This window comes from Hemitrygon akajei, unplaced genomic scaffold (assembly GCF_048418815.1).
Source record: "Hemitrygon akajei unplaced genomic scaffold, sHemAka1.3 Scf000114, whole genome shotgun sequence".
In the NCBI taxonomy this organism is placed as follows: domain Eukaryota; kingdom Metazoa; phylum Chordata; class Chondrichthyes; order Myliobatiformes; family Dasyatidae; genus Hemitrygon; species Hemitrygon akajei.
In genome coordinates this window covers 486,171-509,937 of record NW_027332000.1, presented here as the reverse complement: position 1 = coordinate 509,937, position 23,767 = coordinate 486,171, and positions in this window count along the sequence as shown.

Here is a 23,767-nt window from a genome sequence, read left to right as displayed (position 1 = left end):
TGAGCGGGTAGACGTTCAGGGCATATTTGTGTGGTGTTCTGCAATGGTACGTTCAAGTGAGACTGGGAGGTTATGGAGGGGTACAGGTTCAGGGCATATTTGAGTGTATTTCTGCATTTGTATGTTCCAGTGAGTCAGGGAGGTTATGAACGGTACAGGATCAGGGCATATTTGAGTGGAGTTCGGCATTGGTGCGTTCCAGTGAGACAGGGAGGTTATGGAGGGTACATGTTCAGGGCATATTTGTTTGTAGTGCTGCGTTGGTACGTTCCAGTGAGACAAGGAGCTTATGAGCGGGTAGACGTTCAGGGCATAGTTGTTTGTAGTTCTGCGTTGGTACGTTCCAGTGAGACAAGGAGCTTATGAGCGGGTAGACGTTCAGGGCATATTTGTGTGGTGTTCTGCAATGGTACGTTCAAGTGAGACTGGGAGGTTATGGAGGGGTACAGGTTCAGGGCATATTTGAGTGTATTTCTGCATTTGTATGTTCCAGTGAGTCAGGGAGTTTATGGAGGGTGCAGGTTCAGGGCATATTTTTGTGGAGTTCTGCATTGGTACTTTCCAGTGAGACAGGGACGTTATGGAGGGGTACAGGTTCAGGGCAAATTTGTGTGGAGTTCTGCATTGGTGCGTTCCAGTGAGACAAGGAGGTTATGGGCGGGTACAGGTTCAGGGCATATTTGTGTGGAGTTCTGCATTGGTACGTTCCAGTGAGACAGGGAGGTTATGGAGGGGTACAGGTTCAGGGCAAATTTGTGTGGAGTTCTGCATTGGTGCGTTCCAGTGAGACAAGGAGGTTATGGGCGGTTACACTTTCAGGGCATATTTGTGTGGTGTTCTGCATTGGTACGTTCCAGTGAGACATTGAGGTTATGGAGGGGTACAGGTTCAGGGCATATTTTTTGTGTAGTTCTGCATTGGTGCGTTCCAGTGAGACAAGGAGGTTATGGGCGGGTACACGTTCAGGGCATATTTCTGTGGAATTCTGCATTGGTAATTTCCAGTGAGACAGGGAGGTTAAGCACGGTACAGGATCAGGGCATATTTGAGTGGAGTTCTGCATTGGTACGTTCCAGTGAGACAGGGAGGTTATGGAGGGTACAGGTTCAGGGCATATTTGTGTGGAGTTCTGCATTGGTGCGTTCCAGTGAGACAAGGAGGTTATGGGCGGGTACACGTTCAGGGCATATTTCTGTGGAATTCTGCATTGGTAATTTCCAGTGAGACAGGGAGGTTATGGAGGGTACCGGTTCATGGCATATTTGTGTGGAGTTCTGCAGTGGGATGATCCAATGAGACAGGGAGGTTATGGACGGGTACAGGTTCAGGGCATATTTGTGTGGAGTTCTGCTTTGGTACTTTCCAGTGAGACAGGGAGGTTATGGAGGGTACCGGTTCATGGCATATTTGTGTGGAGTTCTGCAGTGGGACGATCCAATGAGACAGGGAGGTTATGCACGGTACAGGATCAGGGCATATTTGAGTGGAGTTCTGCATTGGTGCGATCCAATGAGACAGGGAGGTTATGGACGGGTACAGGTTCAGGGCATATTTGTGTGGAGTTCTATATTGGTACGTTCCAGTGAGACAGGGAGGTTATGCAGGGGTACAGGTTCAGGGCATATTTGTGTGGTGTTCTGCAATGGTACGTTCCAGTGAGGCAGGGAGGTTATGCACGGTACAGGATCAGGGCATATTTGAGTGGAGTTCGGCATTGGTGCGTTCCAGTGAGACAGGGAGGTTATGGAGGGTACAGGTTCAGGGCATATTTGTTTGTAGTTCTGCGTTGGTACGTTCCAGTGAGACAATGAGCTTATGAGCGGGTAGACGTTCAGGGCATAGTTGTTTGTAGTTCTGCGTTGGTACATTCCAGTGAGACAAGGAGCTTATGAGCGGGTAGACGTTCAGGGCATATTTGTGTGGTGTTCTGCAATGGTACGTTGCAGTGAGACAGGGAGGTTATGGAGGGTACAGGTTCAGGGCATATTTGTGTGGAGTTCTGCATTGGTACGTTCCAGTGAGACAGGGAGGTTATGGAGGGGTACAGGTTCATGGCATATTTGTGTGTAGTTCTGCATTGGTACGTTCCAGTGAGACAGGGAGGATATGGAGGGTACAGGTTCAGGGCATATTTGTGTGGAGTTCTGCATTGGTGCGTTCCAGTGAGACAAGGAGGTTATGGGCGGGTACACGTTCAGGGCATATTTCTGTGGAATTCTGCATTGGTAATTTCTAGTGAGACAGGGAGGTTATGCACGGTACAGGATCAGGGCATATTTGAGTGGAGTTCTGCATTGGTACGTTCCAGTGAGACAGGGATGTTATGGAGGGTACAGGTTCAGGGCATATTTGTGTGGAGTTCTGCAGTGGTACATTCCATTGAAACAAGGAGGTTATGGTCGGGTACACGTTCAGGGCATATTTCTGTGGAATTCTGCATTGGTAATTTCCAGTGAGACAGGGAGGTTAAGCACGGTACAGGATCAGGGCATATTTGAGTGGAGTTCTGCATTGGTACGTTCCAGTGAGACAGGGAGGTTATGGAGGGTACAGGTTCAGGGCATATTTGTGTGGAGTTCTGCATTGGTGCGTTCCAGTGAGACAAGGAGGTTATGGGCGGGTACACGTTCAGGGCATATTTCTGTGGAATTCTGCATTGGTAATTTCCAGTGAGACAGGGAGGTTATGGAGGGTACCGGTTCATGGCATATTTGTGTGGAGTTCTGCAGTGGGATGATCCAATGAGAGAGGGAGGTTATGGACGGGTACAGGTTCAGGGCATATTTGTGTGGAGTTCTGCTTTGGTACTTTCCAGTGAGACAGGGAGGTTATGCACGGTACAGGATCAGGGCATATTTGAGTGGAGTTCTGCATTGGTGCGATCCAATGAGACAGGGAGGTTATGGACGGGTACAGGTTCAGGGCTTATTTGTGTGGAGTCCTATATTGGTACGTTCCAGTGAGACAGGGAGGTTATGCAGGGTTACAGGTTCAGGGCATATTTGTTTGTAGTTCTGCGTTGGTACGTTCCAGTGAGACAATGAGCTTATGAGCGGGTAGACGCTCAGGGCATAGATGTTTGTAGTTCTGCGTTGGTACATTCCAGTGAGACAAGGAGCTTATGAGCGGGTAGACGTTCAGGGCATATTTGTGTGGTGTTCTGCAATGGTACGTTGCAGTGAGACAGGGAGGTTATGGAGGGTACAGGTTCAGGGCATATTTGTGTGGAGTTCTGCATTGGTACGTTCCAGTGAGACAGGGAGGTTATGGAGGGGTACAGGTTCATGGCATATTTGTGTGTAGTTCTGCATTGGTACGTTCCAGTGAGACAGGGAGGTTGTGGAGGGTACAGGTTCAGGGCATATTTGTGTGGAGTTCTGCATTGGTGCGTTCCAGTGAGACAAGGAGGTTATGGGCGGGTACACGTTCAGGGCATATTTGTGTGGAGTTCTGCATTGGTGCGTTCCAGTGAGACAAGCAGGTTATGGGCGGGTACACGTTCAGGGCATATTTCTGTGGAATTCTGCATTGGTAATTTCCAGTGAGACAGGGAGGTTATGGAGGGTACCGGTTCATGGCATATTTGTGTGGAGTTCTGCAGTGGGATGATCCTATGAGACAGGGAGGTGATGGACGGGTACAGGTTCAGGGCATATTTGTGTGGAGTTCTGCTTTGGTACTTTCCAGTGAGACAGGGAGGTTATGGAGGGTACCGGTTCATGGCATATTTGTGTGGAGTTCTGCAGTGGGACGATCCAATGAGACAGGGAGGTTATGCACGGTACAGGATCAGGGCATATTTGAGTGGAGTTCTGCATTGGTACGTTCCAGTGAGACAGGGAGGTTATGGAGGGTACAGGTTCAGGGCATATTTGTGTGGAGTTCTGCATTGGTGCGTTCCAATGAGACAGGGAGGTTATGGACGGGTACAGGTTCAGGGCATATTTGTGTGGAGTTCTATATTGGTACGTTCCAGTGAGACAGGGAGGTTATGCAGGGGTACAGGTTCAGGGCATATTTGTGTGGTGTTCTGCAATGGTACGTTCCAGTGAGGCAGGGAGGTTATGCACGGTACAGGATCAGGGCATATTTGAGTGGAGTTCGGCATTGGTGCGTTCCAGTGAGACAGGGAGGTTATGGAGGGTACAGGTTCAGGGCATATTTGTTTGTAGTTCTGCGTTGGTACGTTCCAGTGAGACAAGGAGCTTATGAGCGGGTAGACGTTCAGGGCATAGTTGTTTGTAGTTCTGCGTTGGTACGTTCCAGTGAGACAAGGAGCTTATGAGCGGGTAGACGTTCAGGGCATATTTGTGTGGTGTTCTGCAATGGTACGTTCAAGTGAGACTGGGAGGTTATGGAGGGGTACAGGTTCAGGGCATATTTGTGTGTATTTCTGCATTTGTATGTTCCAGTGAGTCAGGGAGGTTATGAAGGGTGCAAGTTCAGGGCATATTTGTGTGGAGTTCTGCACTGGTACGTTCCAGTGAGACAGGGATGTTATGGAGGGGTACAGGTTCAGGTCAAATTTGTGTGGAGTTCTGCATTGGTGCGTTCCAGTGAGACAAGGAGTTTATGGGCGGGTACACTTTCAGGGCATATTTGTGTGGTGTTCTGCAATGGTACTTTCCAGTCAGACAGAAGCTTATGGAGGGTTACAGGTTCAGGGCATATTTGAGTGGAGTTCGGCATTGGTGCGTTCCAGTGAGACAGGGAAGTTATGGAGGGGTACAGGTTCAGGGCATATTTGTTTGTAGTTCTGCATTGGTACGTTCCAGTGAGACAGGGATGTTATGGAGGTTACAGGTTCAGGGAATATTTGTGTGGATTTCTGCAGTGGTAGGTTCCAGTGAGACAGGGAGTTTATGGTCGGGGACAGGTACAGGGCATATTTGTGTGGAGTTCTGCGTTGGTACGTTCCAGTGAGACAATGAGGTTATGGGCGGGTACAGGTTCAGGGCATATTTGTGTGGAGTTCTGCATTGGTGCGTTCCAGTGAGACAAGGAGGTTATGGGCGGGTACACGTTCAAGGCATATTTCTATGGAATTCTGCATTGGTAATTTCCAGTGAGACAGGGAGGTTATGCACGGTACAGGATCAGGGCATATTTGAGTGGAGTTCTGCATTGGTACGTTCCAGTGAGACAGGGAGGTTATGGAGGGTACAGGTTCAGGGCATATTTGTGTGGAGTTCTGCATTGGTGCGTTCCAGTGAGACAAGGAGGTTATGGTCGGGTACACGTTCAGGGCATATTTCTGTGGAATTCTGCATTGGTAATTTCCAGTGAGACAGGGAGGTTATGGAGGGTACCGGTTCATGGCATATTTGTGTGGAGTTCTGCAGTGGGATGATCCTATGAGACAGGGAGGTGATGGACGGGTACAGGTTCAGGGCATATTTGTGTGGAGTTCTGCTTTGGTACTTTCCAGTGAGACAGGGAGGTTATGGAGGGTACCGGTTCATGGCATATTTGTGTGGAGTTCTGCAGTGGGACGATCCAATGAGACAGGGAGGTTATGCACGGTACAGGATCAGGGCATATTTGAGTGGAGTTCTGCATTGGTACGTTCCAGTGAGACAGGGAGGATATGGAGGATACAGGTTCAGGGCATATTTGTGTGGAGTTCTGCATTGGTGCGTTCCAGTGAGACAAGGAGGTTATGGGCGGTTACACGTTCAGGGCATATTTCTGTGGAATTCTGCATTGGTAATTTCCAGTGAGACAGGGAGGTTATGCACGGTACAGGATCAGGGCATATTTGAGTGGAGTTCTGCATTGGTACGTTCCAGTGAGACAGGGAGGTTATGGAGGGTACAGGTTCAGGGCATATTTGTGTGGAGTTCTGCATTGGTGCGTTCCAGTGAGACAAGGAGGTTATGGGCGGGTAAACGTTCAGGGCATATTTCAGTGGAATTCTGCATTGGTAATTTCCAGTGAGACAGGGAGGTTATGAACGGGTACAGGTTCAGGGCATATTTGTGTGGAGTTCTGCTTTGGTACTTTCCAGTGAGACAGGGAGGTTATGGAGGGGTACAGGTTCAGGGCATATTTGAGTGTATTTCTGCATTTGTATGTTCCAGTGAGTCAGGGAGTTTATGGAGGGTGCAGGTTCAGGGCATATTTGTGTGGAGTTCTGCATTGGTACTTTCCAGTGAGACAGGGACGTTATGGAGGGGTACAGGTTCTGGGCAAATTTGTGTGGAGTTCTGCATTGGTGCGTTCCAGTGAGACAAGGAGGTTATGGGCGGGTACAGGTTCAGGGCATATTTGTGTGGAGTTCTGCATTGGTACGTTCCAGTGAGACAGGGAGGTTATGCACGGTACAGGATCAGGGCATATTTGAGTGGAGTTCTGCATTGGTACGTTCCAGTGAGACAGGGATGTTATGGAGGGTACAGGTTCAGGGCATATTTGTGTGGAGTTCTGCAGTGGTACATTCCATTGAAACAAGGAGGTTATGGTCGGGTACAAGTTCAGGGCATATTTGTGTGGTGTTCTGCAATGGTACTTTCCAGTCAGACCGAAGGTTATGGAGGGTTACAGGTTCAGGGCATATTTGAGTGGAGTTCGGCATTGGTGCGTTCCAGTGAGACAGGGAAGTTATGGAGGGGTACAGGTTCAGGGCATATTTGTTTGTAGTTCTGCATTGGTACGTTCCAGTGAGACAGGGAGGTTATGGAGGTTACAGGTTCAGGGAATATTTGTGTGGATTTCTGCATTGGTAGGTTCCAGTGAGACAGGGAGTTTATGGTCGGGGACAGGTACAGGGCATATTTGTGTGGAGTTCTGCGTTGGTACGTTCCAGTGAGACAAGGAGGTTATGGGCGGGTACAGTTTCAGGGCATATTTGTGTGGAGTTCTGCATTGGTACGTTCCAGTGAGACAGGGAGGTTATGGAGGGGTACAGGATCAGGGCAAATTTGTGTGGAGTTCTGCATTGGTGCGTTCCAGTGAGACAAGGAGGTTATGGGCGGTTACACTTTCAGGGCATATTTGTGTGGTGTTCTGCAAAGGTACGTTCCAGTGAGACAGAAGGTTATGGAGGGGTACAGTTTCAGGGCATATTTGAGTGGAGTTCGGCATTGGTGCGTTCCAGTGAGACAGGGAAGTTATGGAGGGGTACAGTTTCAGTGCATATTTGTGAGGAGTTCTGCATTGGTACGTTGCAGTGAGACAGGGAGGTTATGGAGGGCTACAGGTTCAGGGCATATTTGTGTGTAGTTCTGCATTGGTACGTTCCAGTGAGACAGGGAGGTTATGGAGGGTACAGGTTCAGGGCATATTTGTGTGGAGTTCTGCTTTGGTAATTTCCAGTGAGACAGGGAGATTATGGACGGGTACAGTTCAGGGCATATTCGTGTGGAGTTCTGCTTTGGTACTTTCCAGTGAGACAGGGAGGTTATGGAGGGTACAGGTTCAGGGCATATTTGTGTGGAGTTCTATATTGGTACGTTCCAGTGTGACAGGGAGGTTATGCAGGGGTACAGGTTCAGGGCATATTTGTGTGGTGTTCTGCAATGGTACGTTCCAGTGAGGCAGGGAGGTTATGCACGGTACAGGATCAGGGCATATTTGAGTGGAGTTCGGCATTGGTGCGTTCCAGTGAGACAGGGAGGTTATGGAGGGTACAGGTTCAGGGCATATTTGTTTGTAGTTCTGCGTTGGTACGTTGCAGTGAGACAAGGAGCTTATGAGCGGGTAGACGTTCAGGGCATAGTTGTTTGTAGTTCTGCGTTGGTACGTTCCAGTGAGACAAGGAGCTTATGAGCGGGTAGACGTTCAGGGCATATTTGTGTGGTGTTCTGCAGTGGTACGTTCAAGTGAGACTGGGAGGTTATGGAGGGGTACAGGTTCAGGGCATATTTGAGTGTATTTCTGCATTTGTATGTTCCAGTGAGTCAGGGAGGTTATGAACGGTACAGGATCAGGGCATATTTGAGTGGAGTTCGGCATTGGTGCGTTCCAGTGAGACAGGGAGGTTATGGAGGGTACATGTTCAGGGCATATTTGTTTGTAGTGCTGCGTTGGTACGTTCCAGTGAGACAAGGAGCTTATGAGCGGGTAGACGTTCAGGGCATAGTTGTTTGTAGTTCTGCGTTGGTACGTTCCAGTGAGACAAGGAGCTTATGAGCGGGTAGACGTTCAGGGCATATTTGTGTGGTGTTCTGCAATGGTACGTTCAAGTGAGACTGGGAGGTTATGGAGGGGTACAGGTTCAGGGCATATTTGTGTGGAGTTCTGCATTGGTACTTTCCAGTGAGACAGGGACGTTATGGAGGGGTACAGGTTCAGGGCAAATTTGTGTGGAGTTCTGCATTGGTGCGTTCCAGTGAGACAAGGAGGTTATGGGCGGGTACAGGTTCAGGGCATATTTGTGTGGAGTTCTGCATTGGTACGTTCCAGTGAGACAGGGAGGTTATGGAGGGGTACAGGTTCAGGGCAAATTTGTGTGGAGTTCTGCATTGGTGCGTTCCAGTGAGACAAGGAGGTTATGGGCGGTTACACTTTCAGGGCATATTTGTGTGGTGTTCTGCATTGGTACGTTCCAGTGAGACAGGGAGGTTATGGAGGGGTACAGGTTCAGGGCATATTTTTTGTGTAGTTCTGCATTGGTGCGTTCCAGTGAGACAAGGAGGTTATGGGCGGGTACACGTTCAGGGCATATTTCTGTGGAATTCTGCATTGGTAATTTCCAGTGAGACAGGGAGGTTAAGCACGGTACAGGATCAGGGCATATTTGAGTGGAGTTCTGCATTGGTACGTTCCAGTGAGACAGGGAGGTTATGGAGGGTACAGGTTCAGGGCATATTTGTGTGGAGTTCTGCATTGGTGCGTTCCAGTGAGACAAGGAGGTTATGGGCGGGTACACGTTCAGGGCATATTTCTGTGGAATTCTGCATTGGTAATTTCCAGTGAGACAGGGAGGTTATGGAGGGTACCGGTTCATGGCATATTTGTGTGGAGTTCTGCAGTGGGATGATCCAATGAGACAGGGAGGTTATGGACGGGTACAGGTTCAGGGCATATTTGTGTGGAGTTCTGCTTTGGTACTTTCCAGTGAGACAGGGAGGTTATGGAGGGTACCGGTTCATGGCATATTTGTGTGGAGTTCTGCAGTGGGACGATCCAATGAGACAGGGAGGTTATGCACGGTACAGGATCAGGGCATATTTGAGTGGAGTTCTGCATTGGTGCGATCCAATGAGACAGGGAGGTTATGGACGGGTACAGGTTCAGGGCATATTTGTGTGGAGTTCTATATTGGTACGTTCCAGTGAGACAGGGAGGTTATGCAGGGGTACAGGTTCAGGGCATATTTGTGTGGTGTTCTGCAATGGTACGTTCCAGTGAGGCAGGGAGGTTATGCACGGTACAGGATCAGGGCATATTTGAGTGGAGTTCGGCATTGGTGCGTTCCAGTGAGACAGGGAGGTTATGGAGGGTACAGGTTCAGGGCATATTTGTTTGTAGTTCTGCGTTGGTACGTTCCAGTGAGACAATGAGCTTATGAGCGGGTAGACGTTCAGGGCATAGTTGTTTGTAGTTCTGCGTTGGTACATTCCAGTGAGACAAGGAGCTTATGAGCGGGTAGACGTTCAGGGCATATTTGTGTGGTGTTCTGCAATGGTACGTTGCAGTGAGACAGGGAGGTTATGGAGGGTACAGGTTCAGGGCATATTTGTGTGGAGTTCTGCATTGGTACGTTCCAGTGAGACAGGGAGGTTATGGAGGGGTACAGGTTCATGGCATATTTGTGTGTAGTTCTGCATTGGTACGTTCCAGTGAGACAGGGAGGATATGGAGGGTACAGGTTCAGGGCATATTTGTGTGGAGTTCTGCATTGGTGCGTTCCAGTGAGACAAGGAGGTTATGGGCGGGTACACGTTCAGGGCATATTTCTGTGGAATTCTGCATTGGTAATTTCTAGTGAGACAGGGAGGTTATGCACGGTACAGGATCAGGGCATATTTGAGTGGAGTTCTGCATTGGTACGTTCCAGTGAGACAGGGATGTTATGGAGGGTACAGGTTCAGGGCATATTTGTGTGGAGTTCTGCAGTGGTACATTCCATTGAAACAAGGAGGTTATGGTCGGGTACACGTTCAGGGCATATTTCTGTGGAATTCTGCATTGGTAATTTCCAGTGAGACAGGGAGGTTAAGCACGGTACAGGATCAGGGCATATTTGAGTGGAGTTCTGCATTGGTACGTTCCAGTGAGACAGGGAGGTTATGGAGGGTACAGGTTCAGGGCATATTTGTGTGGAGTTCTGCATTGGTGCGTTCCAGTGAGACAAGGAGGTTATGGGCGGGTACACGTTCAGGGCATATTTCTGTGGAATTCTGCATTGGTAATTTCCAGTGAGACAGGGAGGTTATCGAGGGTACCGGTTCATGGCATATTTGTGTGGAGTTCTGCAGTGGGATGATCCAATGAGAGAGGGAGGTTATGGACGGGTACAGGTTCAGGGCATATTTGTGTGGAGTTCTGCTTTGGTACTTTCCAGTGAGACAGGGAGGTTATGCACGGTACAGGATCAGGGCATATTTGAGTGGAGTTCTGCATTGGTGCGATCCAATGAGACAGGGAGGTTATGGACGGGTACAGGTTCAGGGCTTATTTGTGTGGAGTCCTATATTGGTACGTTCCAGTGAGACAGGGAGGTTATGCAGGGTTACAGGTTCAGGGCATATTTGTTTGTAGTTCTGCGTTGGTACGTTCCAGTGAGACAATGAGCTTATGAGCGGGTAGACGCTCAGGGCATAGATGTTTGTAGTTCTGCGTTGGTACATTCCAGTGAGACAAGGAGCTTATGAGCGGGTAGACGTTCAGGGCATATTTGTGTGGTGTTCTGCAATGGTACGTTGCAGTGAGACAGGGAGGTTATGGAGGGTACAGGATCAGGGCATATTTGAGTGGAGTTCTGCATTGGTGCGATCCAATGAGACAGGGAGGTTATGGACGGGTACAGGTTCAGGGCATATTTGTGTGGAGTTCTATATTGGTACGTTCCAGTGAGACAGGGAGGTTATGCAGGGGTACAGGTTCAGGGCATATTTGTGTGGTGTTCTGCAATGGTACGTTCCAGTGAGGCAGGGAGGTTATGCACGGTACAGGATCAGGGCATATTTGAGTGGAGTTCGGCATTGGTGCGTTCCAGTGAGACAGGGAGGTTATGGAGGGTACAGGTTCAGGGCATATTTGTTTGTAGTTCTGCGTTGGTACGTTCCAGTGAGACAATGAGCTTATGAGCGGGTAGACGTTCAGGGCATAGTTGTTTGTAGTTCTGCGTTGGTACATTCCAGTGAGACAAGGAGCTTATGAGCGGGTAGACGTTCAGGGCATATTTGTGTGGTGTTCTGCAATGGTACGTTGCAGTGAGACAGGGAGGTTATGGAGGGTACAGGTTCAGGGCATATTTGTGTGGAGTTCTGCATTGGTACGTTCCAGTGAGACAGGGAGGTTATGGAGGGGTACAGGTTCATGGCATATTTGTGTGTAGTTCTGCATTGGTACGTTCCAGTGAGACAGGGAGGATATGGAGGGTACAGGTTCAGGGCATATTTGTGTGGAGTTCTGCATTGGTGCGTTCCAGTGAGACAAGGAGGTTATGGGCGGGTACACGTTCAGGGCATATTTCTGTGGAATTCTGCATTGGTAATTTCTAGTGAGACAGGGAGGTTATGCACGGTACAGGATCAGGGCATATTTGAGTGGAGTTCTGCATTGGTACGTTCCAGTGAGACAGGGATGTTATGGAGGGTACAGGTTCAGGGCATATTTGTGTGGAGTTCTGCAGTGGTACATTCCATTGAAACAAGGAGGTTATGGTCGGGTACACGTTCAGGGCATATTTCTGTGGAATTCTGCATTGGTAATTTCCAGTGAGACAGGGAGGTTAAGCACGGTACAGGATCAGGGCATATTTGAGTGGAGTTCTGCATTGGTACGTTCCAGTGAGACAGGGAGGTTATGGAGGGTACAGGTTCAGGGCATATTTGTGTGGAGTTCTGCATTGGTGCGTTCCAGTGAGACAAGGAGGTTATGGGCGGGTACACGTTCAGGGCATATTTCTGTGGAATTCTGCATTGGTAATTTCCAGTGAGACAGGGAGGTTATCGAGGGTACCGGTTCATGGCATATTTGTGTGGAGTTCTGCAGTGGGATGATCCAATGAGAGAGGGAGGTTATGGACGGGTACAGGTTCAGGGCATATTTGTGTGGAGTTCTGCTTTGGTACTTTCCAGTGAGACAGGGAGGTTATGCACGGTACAGGATCAGGGCATATTTGAGTGGAGTTCTGCATTGGTGCGATCCAATGAGACAGGGAGGTTATGGACGGGTACAGGTTCAGGGCTTATTTGTGTGGAGTCCTATATTGGTACGTTCCAGTGAGACAGGGAGGTTATGCAGGGTTACAGGTTCAGGGCATATTTGTTTGTAGTTCTGCGTTGGTACGTTCCAGTGAGACAATGAGCTTATGAGCGGGTAGACGCTCAGGGCATAGATGTTTGTAGTTCTGCGTTGGTACATTCCAGTGAGACAAGGAGCTTATGAGCGGGTAGACGTTCAGGGCATATTTGTGTGGTGTTCTGCAATGGTACGTTGCAGTGAGACAGGGAGGTTATGGAGGGTACAGGTTCAGGGCATATTTGTGTGGAGTTCTGCATTGGTACGTTCCAGTGAGACAGGGAGGTTATGGAGGGGTACAGGTTCATGGCATATTTGTGTGTAGTTCTGCATTGGTACGTTCCAGTGAGACAGGGAGGTTGTGGAGGGTACAGGTTCAGGGCATATTTGTGTGGAGTTCTGCATTGGTGCGTTCCAGTGAGACAAGGAGGTTATGGGCGGGTACACGTTCAGGGCATATTTGTGTGGAGTTCTGCATTGGTGCGTTCCAGTGAGACAAGCAGGTTATGGGCGGGTACACGTTCAGGGCATATTTCTGTGGAATTCTGCATTGGTAATTTCCAGTGAGACAGGGAGGTTATGGAGGGTACCGGTTCATGGCATATTTGTGTGGAGTTCTGCAGTGGGATGATCCTATGAGACAGGGAGGTGATGGACGGGTACAGGTTCAGGGCATATTTGTGTGGAGTTCTGCTTTGGTACTTTCCAGTGAGACAGGGAGGTTATGGAGGGTACCGGTTCATGGCATATTTGTGTGGAGTTCTGCAGTGGGACGATCCAATGAGACAGGGAGGTTATGCACGGTACAGGATCAGGGCATATTTGAGTGGAGTTCTGCATTGGTACGTTCCAGTGAGACAGGGAGGTTATGGAGGGTACAGGTTCAGGGCATATTTGTGTGGAGTTCTGCATTGGTGCGTTCCAATGAGACAGGGAGGTTATGGACGGGTACAGGTTCAGGGCATATTTGTGTGGAGTTCTATATTGGTACGTTCCAGTGAGACAGGGAGGTTATGCAGGGGTACAGGTTCAGGGCATATTTGTGTGGTGTTCTGCAATGGTACGTTCCAGTGAGGCAGGGAGGTTATGCACGGTACAGGATCAGGGCATATTTGAGTGGAGTTCGGCATTGGTGCGTTCCAGTGAGACAGGGAGGTTATGGAGGGTACAGGTTCAGGGCATATTTGTTTGTAGTTCTGCGTTGGTACGTTCCAGTGAGACAAGGAGCTTATGAGCGGGTAGACGTTCAGGGCATAGTTGTTTGTAGTTCTGCGTTGGTACGTTCCAGTGAGACAAGGAGCTTATGAGCGGGTAGACGTTCAGGGCATATTTGTGTGGTGTTCTGCAATGGTACGTTCAAGTGAGACTGGGAGGTTATGGAGGGGTACAGGTTCAGGGCATATTTGTGTGTATTTCTGCATTTGTATGTTCCAGTGAGTCAGGGAGGTTATGAAGGGTGCAAGTTCAGGGCATATTTGTGTGGAGTTCTGCACTGGTACGTTCCAGTGAGACAGGGATGTTATGGAGGGGTACAGGTTCAGGTCAAATTTGTGTGGAGTTCTGCATTGGTGCGTTCCAGTGAGACAAGGAGTTTATGGGCGGGTACACTTTCAGGGCATATTTGTGTGGTGTTCTGCAATGGTACTTTCCAGTCAGACAGAAGCTTATGGAGGGTTACAGGTTCAGGGCATATTTGAGTGGAGTTCGGCATTGGTGCGTTCCAGTGAGACAGGGAAGTTATGGAGGGGTACAGGTTCAGGGCATATTTGTTTGTAGTTCTGCATTGGTACGTTCCAGTGAGACAGGGATGTTATGGAGGTTACAGGTTCAGGGAATATTTGTGTGGATTTCTGCAGTGGTAGGTTCCAGTGAGACAGGGAGTTTATGGTCGGGGACAGGTACAGGGCATATTTGTGTGGAGTTCTGCGTTGGTACGTTCCAGTGAGACAAGGAGGTTATGGGCGGGTACAGGTTCAGGGCATATTTGTGTGGAGTTCTGCATTGGTGCGTTCCAGTGAGACAAGGAGGTTATGGGCGGGTACACGTTCAAGGCATATTTCTATGGAATTCTGCATTGGTAATTTCCAGTGAGACAGGGAGGTTATGCACGGTACAGGATCAGGGCATATTTGAGTGGAGTTCTGCATTGGTACGTTCCAGTGAGACAGGGAGGTTATGGAGGGTACAGGTTCAGGGCATATTTGTGTGGAGTTCTGCATTGGTGCGTTCCAGTGAGACAAGGAGGTTATGGTCGGGTACACGTTCAGGGCATATTTCTGTGGAATTCTGCATTGGTAATTTCCAGTGAGACAGGGAGGTTATGGAGGGTACCGGTTCATGGCATATTTGTGTGGAGTTCTGCAGTGGGATGATCCTATGAGACAGGGAGGTGATGGACGGGTACAGGTTCAGGGCATATTTGTGTGGAGTTCTGCTTTGGTACTTTCCAGTGAGACAGGGAGGTTATGGAGGGTACCGGTTCATGGCATATTTGTGTGGAGTTCTGCAGTGGGACGATCCAATGAGACAGGGAGGTTATGCACGGTACAGGATCAGGGCATATTTGAGTGGAGTTCTGCATTGGTACGTTCCAGTGAGACAGGGAGGTTATGGAGGGTACAGGTTCAGGGCATATTTGTGTGGAGTTCTGCATTGGTGCGTTCCAATGAGACAGGGAGGTTATGGACGGGTACAGGTTCAGGGCATATTTGTGTGGAGTTCTATATTGGTACGTTCCAGTGAGACAGGGAGGTTATGCAGGGGTACAGGTTCAGGGCATATTTGTGTGGTGTTCTGCAATGGTACGTTCCAGTGAGGCAGGGAGGTTATGCACGGTACAGGATCAGGGCATATTTGAGTGGAGTTCGGCATTGGTGCGTTCCAGTGAGACAGGGAGGTTATGGAGGGTACAGGTTCAGGGCATATTTGTTTGTAGTTCTGCGTTGGTACGTTCCAGTGAGACAAGGAGCTTATGAGCGGGTAGACGTTCAGGGCATAGTTGTTTGTAGTTCTGCGTTGGTACGTTCCAGTGAGACAAGGAGCTTATGAGCGGGTAGACGTTCAGGGCATATTTGTGTGGTGTTCTGCAATGGTACGTTCAAGTGAGACTGGGAGGTTATGGATGGGTACAGGTTCAGGGCATATTTGAGTGTATTTCTGCATTTGTATGTTCCAGTGAGTCAGGGAGGTTATGAAGGGTGCAAGTTCAGGGCATATTTGTGTGGAGTTCTGCATTGGTACGTTCCAGTGAGACAGGGATGTTATGGAGGGGTACAGGTTCAGGTCAAATTTGTGTGGAGTTCTGCATTGGTGCGTTCCAGTGAGACAAGGAGTTTATGGGCGGGTACACTTTCAGGGCATATTTGTGTGGTGTTCTGCAATGGTACTTTCCAGTCAGACAGAAGGTTATGGAGGGTTACAGGTTCAGGGCATATTTGAGTGGAGTTCTGCATTGGTACGTTCCAGTGAGACAGGGAGGTTATGGAGGTTACAGGTTCAGGGAATATTTGTGTGGATTTCTGCAGTGGTAGGTTCCAGTGAGACAGGGAGTTTATGGTCGGGGACAGGTACAGGGCATATTTGTGTGGAGTTCTGCGTTGCTACGTTCCAGTGAGACAAGGAGGTTATGGGCGGGTACAGGTTCAGGGCATATTTGTGTGGAGTTCTGCATTGGTGCGTTCCAGTGAGACAAGGAGGTTATGGGCGGGTACACGTTCAGGGCATATTTCTATGGAATTCTGCATTGGTAATTTCCAGTGAGACAGGGAGTTTATGCACGGTACAGGATCAGGGCATATTTGAGTGGAGTTCTGCATTGGTACGTTCCAGTGAGACAGGGAGGTTATGGAGGGTACAGGTTCAGGGCATATTTGTGTGGAGTTCTGCATTGGTGCGTTCCAGTGAGACAAGGAGGTTATGGTCGGGTACACGTTCAGGGCATATTTCTGTGGAATTCTGCATTGGTAATTTCCAGTGAGACAGGGAGGTTATGGAGGGTACCGGTTCATGGCATATTTGTGTGGAGTTCTGCAGTGGGATGATCCAATGAGACAGGGAGGTTATGGACGGGTACAGGTTCAGGGCATATTTGTGTGGAGTTCTGCTTTGGTACTTTCCAGTGAGAAAGGGAGGTTATGGAGGGTACCGGTTCATGGCATATTTGTGTGGAGTTCTGCAGTGGGACGATCCAATGAGACAGGGAGGTTATGCACGGTACAGGATCAGGGCATATTTGAGTGGAGTTCTGCATTGGTACGTTCCAGTGAGACAGGGAGGTTATGGAGGGTACAGGTTCAGGGCATATTTGTGTGGAGTTCTGCATTGGTGCGATCCAATGAGACAGGGAGGTTATGGACGGGTACAGGTTCAGGGCATATTTGTGTGGAGTTCTATATTGGTACGTTCCAGTGAGACAGGGAGGTTATGCAGGGGTACAGGTTCAGGGCATATTTGTGTGGTGTTCTGCAATGGTACGTTCCAGTGAGGCAGGGAGGTTATGCACGGTACAGGATCAGGGCATATTTGAGTGGAGTTCGGCATTGGTGCGTTCCAGTGAGACAGGGAGGTTATGGAGGGTACAGGTTCAGGGCATATTTGTTTGTAGTTCTGCGTTGGTACGTTCCAGTGAGACAAGGATCTTATGAGCGGGTAGACGTTCAGGGCATAGTTGTTTGTAGTTCTGCGTTGGTACGTTCCAGTGAGACATGGAGCTTATGAGCGGGTAGACGTTCAGGGCATATTTGTGTGGTGTTCTGCAATGGTACGTTCAAGTGAGACTGGGAGGTTATGGAGGGGTACAGGTTCAGGGCATATTTGAGTGTATTTCTGCATTTGTATGTTCCAGTGAGTCAGGGAGGTTATGAAGGGTGCAAGTTCAGGGCATATTTGTGTGGAGTTCTGCATTGGTACGTTCCAGTGAGACAGGGATGTTATGGAGGGGTACAGGTTCAGGTCAAATTTGTGTGGAGTTCTGCATTGGTGCGTTCCAGTGAGACAAGGAGTTTATGGGCGGGTACACTTTCAGGGCATATTTGTGTGGTGTTCTGCAATGGTACTTTCCAGTCAGACAGAAGGTTATGGAGGGTTACAGGTTCAGGGCATATTTGAGTGGAGTTCGGCATTGGTGCGTTCCAGTGAGACAGGGAAGTTATGGAGGGGTACAGGTTCAGGGCATATTTGTTTGTAGTTCTGCATTGGTACGTTCCAGTGAGACAGGGAGGTTATGGAGGTTACAGGTTCAGGGAATATTTGTGTGGATTTCTGCAGTGGTAGGTTCCAGTGAGACAGGGAGTTTATGGTCGGGGACAGGTACAGGGCATATTTGTGTGGAGTTCTGCGTTGGTACGTTCCAGTGAGACAAGGAGGTTATGAGCGGGTACAGGTTCAGGGCATATTTGTGTGGAGTTCTGCATTGGTACGTTCCAGTGAGACAGAGAGGTTATGGAGGGGTACAGGATCAGGGCAAATTTGTGTGGAGTTCTGCATTGGTGCGTTCCAGTGAGACAAGGAGGTTATGGGCGGTTACACTTTCAGGGCATATTTGTGTGGTGTTCTGCAAAGGTACGTTCCAGTGAGACAGAAGGTTATGGAGGGTACAGGTTCAGGGCATATTTCTGTGGAGTTCTGCTTTGGTAATTTCCAGTGAGACAGGGAGGTTATGGACGGGTACAGGTTCAGGGCATATTTGTGTGGAGTTCTGCTTTGGTACTTTCCAGTGAGACAGGGAGGTTATGGAGGGTACAGGTTCAGGGCATATTTGTGTGGAGTTCTATATTGGTACGTTCCAGTGAGACAGGGAGGTTATGCAGGGGTACAGGTTCAGGGCATATTTGTGTGGTGTTCTGCAATGGTACGTTCCAGTGAGGCAGGGAGGTTATGCACGGTACAGGATCAGGGCATATTTGAGTGGAGTTCGGCATTGGTACGTTCCAGTGAGACAAGGAGCTTATGAGCGGGTAGACATTCAGGGCATAGTTGTTTGTAGTTCTGCGTTGGTACGTTCCAGTGAGACAAGGAGCTTATGAGCGGGTAGACGTTCAGGGCATATTTGTGTGGTGTTCTGCAATGGTACGTTCAAGTGAGACTGGGAGGTTATGGAGGGGTACAGGTTCAGGGCATATTTGAGTGTATTTCTGCATTTGTATGTTCCAGTGAGTCAGGGAGGTTATGAAGGGTGCAGGTTCAGGGCATATTTGTGTGGAGTTCTGCATTGGTACTTTCCAGTGAGACAGGGAGGTTATGGAGGGTGCAGGTTCAGGGCATATTTGTGTGGAGTTCTGCATTGGTACTTTCCAGTGAGAAAGGGATGTTATGGAGGGGTACAGGTTCAGGTCAAATTTGTGTGGAGTTCTGCATTGGTGCGTTCCAGTGAGACAAGGAGTTTATGGGCGGGTACACTTTCAGGGCATATTTGTGTGGTGTTCTGCAATGGTACTTTCCAGTCAGACACAAGGTTATGGAGGGTTACAGGTTCAGGTCATATTTGAGTGGAGTTCGGCATTGGTGCGTTCCAGTGAGACAGGGAAGTTATGGAGGGGTACAGGTTCAGGGCATATTTGTTTGTAGTTCTGCATTGGTACGTTCCAGTGAGACAGGGAGGTTATGGAGGTTACAGGTTCAGGGAATATTTGTGTGGATTTCTGCAGTGGTAGGTTCCAGTGAGACAGGGAGTTTATGGTCGGGTACAGGTACAGGGCATATTTGTGTGGAGTTCTGCGTTGGTACGTTCCAGTGAGACAAGGAGGTTATGGGCGGGTACAGGTTCAGGGCATATTTGTGTGGAGTTCTGCATTGGTACGTTCCAGTGAGACAGGGAGGTTATGGAGGGGTACAGGATCAGGGCAAATTTGTGTGGAGTTCTGCATTGGTGCGTTCCAGTGAGACAAGGAGGTTATGGGCGGGTACACGTTCAGGGCATATTTCTGTGGAATTCTGCATTGGTAATTTCCAGTGAGACAGGGAGGTTATGGAGGGTACCGGTTCATGGCATATTTGTGTGGAGTTCTGCAGTGGGATGATCCAATGAGACAGGGAGGTTATGGACGGGTACAGGTTCAGGGCATATTTGTGTGGAGTTCTGCTTTGGTACTTTCCAGTGAGACAGGGAGGTTATGGAGGGTACCGGTTCATGGCATATTTGTGTGGAGTTCTGCAGTGGGACGATCCAATGAGACAGGGAGGTTATGCACGGTACAGGATCAGGGCATATTTGAGTGGAGTTCTGCATTGGTACGTTCCAGTGAGACAGGGAGGTTATGGAGGGTACAGGTTCAGGGCATATTTGTGTGGAGTTCTGCATTGGTGCGATCCAATGAGACAGGGAGGTTATGGACGGGTACAGGTTCAGGGCATATTTGTGTGGAGTTCTATATTGGTACGTTCCAGTGAGACAGGGAGGTTATGCAGGGGTACAGGTTCAGGGCATATTTGTGTGGTGTTCTGCAATGGTACGTTCCAGTGAGGCAGGGAGGTTATGCACGGTACAGGATCAGGGCATATTTGAGTGGAGTTCGGCATTGGTGCGTTCCAGTGAGACAGGGAGGTTATGGAGGGTACAGGTTCAGGGCATATTTGTTTGTAGTTCTGCGTTGGTACGTTCCAGTGAGACAAGGATCTTATGAGCGGGTAGACGTTCAGGGCATAGTTGTTTGTAGTTCTGCGTTGGTACGTTCCAGTGAGACATGGAGCTTATGAGCGGGTAGACGTTCAGGGCATATTTGTGTGGTGTTCTGCAATGGTACGTTCAAGTGAGACTGGGAGGTTATGGAGGGGTACAGGTTCAGGGCATATTTGAGTGTATTTCTGCATTTGTATGTTCCAGTGAGTCAGGGAGGTTATGAAGGGTGCAAGTTCAGGGCATATTTGTGTGGAGTTCTGCATTGGTACGTTCCAGTGAGACAGGGATGTTATGGAGGGGTACAGGTTCAGGTCAAATTTGTGTGGAGTTCTGCATTGGTGCGTTCCAGTGAGACAAGGAGTTTATGGGCGGGTACACTTTCAGGGCATATTTGTGTGGTGTTCTGCAATGGTACTTTCCAGTCAGACAGAAGGTTATGGAGGGTTACAGGTTCAGGGCATATTTGAGTGGAGTTCGGCATTGGTGCGTTCCAGTGAGACAGGGAAGTTATGGAGGGGTACAGGTTCAGGGCATATTTGTTTGTAGTTCTGCATTGGTACGTTCCAGTGAGACAGGGAGGTTATGGAGGTTACAGGTTCAGGGAATATTTGTGTGGATTTCTGCAGTGGTAGGTTCCAGTGAGACAGGGAGTTTATGGTCGGGGACAGGTACAGGGCATATTTGTGTGGAGTTCTGCGTTGGTACGTTCCAGTGAGACAAGGAGGTTATGGGCGGGTACAGGTTCAGGGCATATTTGTGTGGAGTTCTGCATTGGTACGTTCCAGTGAGACAGAGAGGTTATGGAGGGGTACAGGATCAGGGCAAATTTGTGTGGAGTTCTGCATTGGTGCGTTCCAGTGAGACAAGGAGGTTATGGGCGGTTACACTTTCAGGGCATATTTGTGTGGTGTTCTGCAAAGGTACGTTCCAGTGAGACAGAAGGTTATGGAGGGTACAGGTTCAGGGCATATTTCTGTGGAGTTCTGCTTTGGTAATTTCCAGTGAGACAGGGAGGTTATGGACGGGTACAGGTTCAGGGCATATTTGTGTGGAGTTCTGCTTTGGTACTTTCCAGTGAGACAGGGAGGTTATGGAGGGTACAGGTTCAGGGCATATTTGTGTGGAGTTCTATATTGGTACGTTCCAGTGAGACAGGGAGGTTATGCAGGGGTACAGGTTCAGGGCATATTTGTGTGGTGTTCTGCAATGGTACGTTCCAGTGAGGCAGGGAGGTTATGCACGGTACAGGATCAGGGCATATTTGAGTGGAGTTCGGCATTGGTACGTTCCAGTGAGACAAGGAGCTTATGAGCGGGTAGACATTCAGGGCATAGTTGTTTGTAGTTCTGCGTTGGTACGTTCCAGTGAGACAAGGAGCTTATGAGCGGGTAGACGTTCAGGGCATATTTGTGTGGTGTTCTGCAATGGTACGTTCAAGTGAGACTGGGAGGTTATGGAGGGGTACAGGTTCAGGGCATATTTGAGTGTATTTCTGCATTTGTATGTTCCAGTGAGTCAGGGAGGTTATGAAGGGTGCAGGTTCAGGGCATATTTGTGTGGAGTTCTGCATTGGTACTTTCCAGTGAGACAGGGAGGTTATGGAGGGTGCAGGTTCAGGGCATATTTGTGTGGAGTTCTGCATTGGTACTTTCCAGTGAGAAAGGGATGTTATGGAGGGGTACAGGTTCAGGTCAAATTTGTGTGGAGTTCTGCATTGGTGCGTTCCAGTGAGACAAGGAGTTTATGGGCGGGTACACTTTCAGGGCATATTTGTGTGGTGTTCTGCAATGGTACTTTCCAGTCAGACACAAGGTTATGGAGGGTTACAGGTTCAGGTCATATTTGAGTGGAGTTCGGCATTGGTGCGTTCCAGTGAGACAGGGAAGTTATGGAGGGGTACAGGTTCAGGGCATATTTGTTTGTAGTTCTGCATTGGTACGTTCCAGTGAGACAGGGAGGTTATGGAGGTTACATGTTCAGGGAATATTTGTGTGGATTTCTGCAGTGGTAGGTTCCAGTGAGACAGGGAGTTTATGGTCGGGTACAGGTACAGGGCATATTTGTGTGGAGTTCTGCGTTGGTACGTTCCAGTGAGACAAGGAGGTTATGGGCGGGTACAGGTTCAGGGCATATTTGTGTGGAGTTCTGCATTGGTACGTTCCAGTGAGACAGGGAGGTTATGGAGGGGTACAGGATCAGGGCAAATTTGTGTGGAGTTCTGCATTGGTGCGATCCAATGAGACAGGGAGGTTATGGACGGGTACAGGTTCAGGGCATATTTGTGTGGAGTTCTATATTGGTACGTTCCAGTGAGACAGGGAGGTTATGCAGGGGTACAGGTTCAGGGCATCTTTGTGTGGTGTTCTGCAATGGTACGTTCCAGTGAGGCAGGGAGGTTATGCACGGTACAGGATCAGGGCATATTTGAGTGGAGTTCGGCATTGGTGCGTTCCAGTGAGACAGGGAGGTTATGGAGGGTACAGGTTCAGGGCATATTTGTTTGTAGTTCTGCGTTGGTACGTTCCAGTGAGACAAGGAGCTTATGAGCGGGTAGACGTTCAGGGCATAGTTGTTTGTAGTTCTGCGTTGGTACGTTCCAGTGAGACAAAGAGCTTATGAGCGGGTAGACGTTCAGGGCATATTTGTGTGGTGTTCTGCAATGGTACGTTCAAGTGAGACTGGGAGGTTATGGAGGGGTACAGGTTCAGGGCATATTTGAGTGTATTTCTGCATTTGTATGTTCCAGTGAGTCAGGTAGGTTATGAAGGGTGCAAGTTCAGGGCATATTTGTGTGGAGTTCTGCATTGGAACGTTCCAGTGAGACAGGGATGTTATGGAGGGGTACAGGTTCAGGTCAAATTTGTGTGGAGTTCTGCATTGGTGCGTTCCAGTGAGACAAGGAGTTTATGGGCGAGTACACTTTCAGGGCATATTTGTGTGGTGTTCTGCAATGGTAGTTTCCAGTCAGACAGAAGGTTATGGAGGGTTACAGGTTCAGGGCATATTTGAGTGGAGTTCGGCATTGGTGCGTTCCAGTGAGACAGGGAAGTTATGGAGGGGTACAGGTTCAGGGCATATTTGTTTGTAGTTCTGCATTGGTACGTTCCAGTGAGACAGGGAGGTTATGGAGGTTACAGGTTCAGGGAATATTTGTGTGGATTTCTGCAGTGGTAGGTTCCAGTGAGACAGGGAGTTTATGGTCGGGGACAGGTACAGGGCATATTTGTGTGGAGTTCTGCGTTGGTACGTTCCAGTGAGACAAGGAGGTTATGGGCGGGTACAGGTTCAGGGCATATTTGTGTGGAGTTCTGCATTGGTGCGTTCCAGTGAGACAAGGAGGTTATGGGCGGGTACACGTTCAGGGCATATTTCTATGGAATTCTGCATTGGTAATTTCCAGTGAGACAGGGAGTTTATGCACGGTACAGGATCAGGGCATATTTGAGTGGAGTTCTGCATTGGTACGTTCCAGTGAGACAGGGAGGTTATGGAGGGTACAGGTTCAGGGCATATTTGTGTGGAATTCTGCATTGGTAATTTCCAGTGAGACAGGGAGGTTATGGAGGGTACCGGTTCATGGCATATTTGTGTGGAGTTCTGCAGTGGGATGATCCAATGAGACAGGGAGGTTATGGACGGGTACAGGTTCAGGGCATATTTGTGTGGAGTTCTGCTTTGGTACTTTCCAGTGAGACAGGGAGGTTATGGAGGGTACCGGTTCATGGCATATTTGTGTGGAGT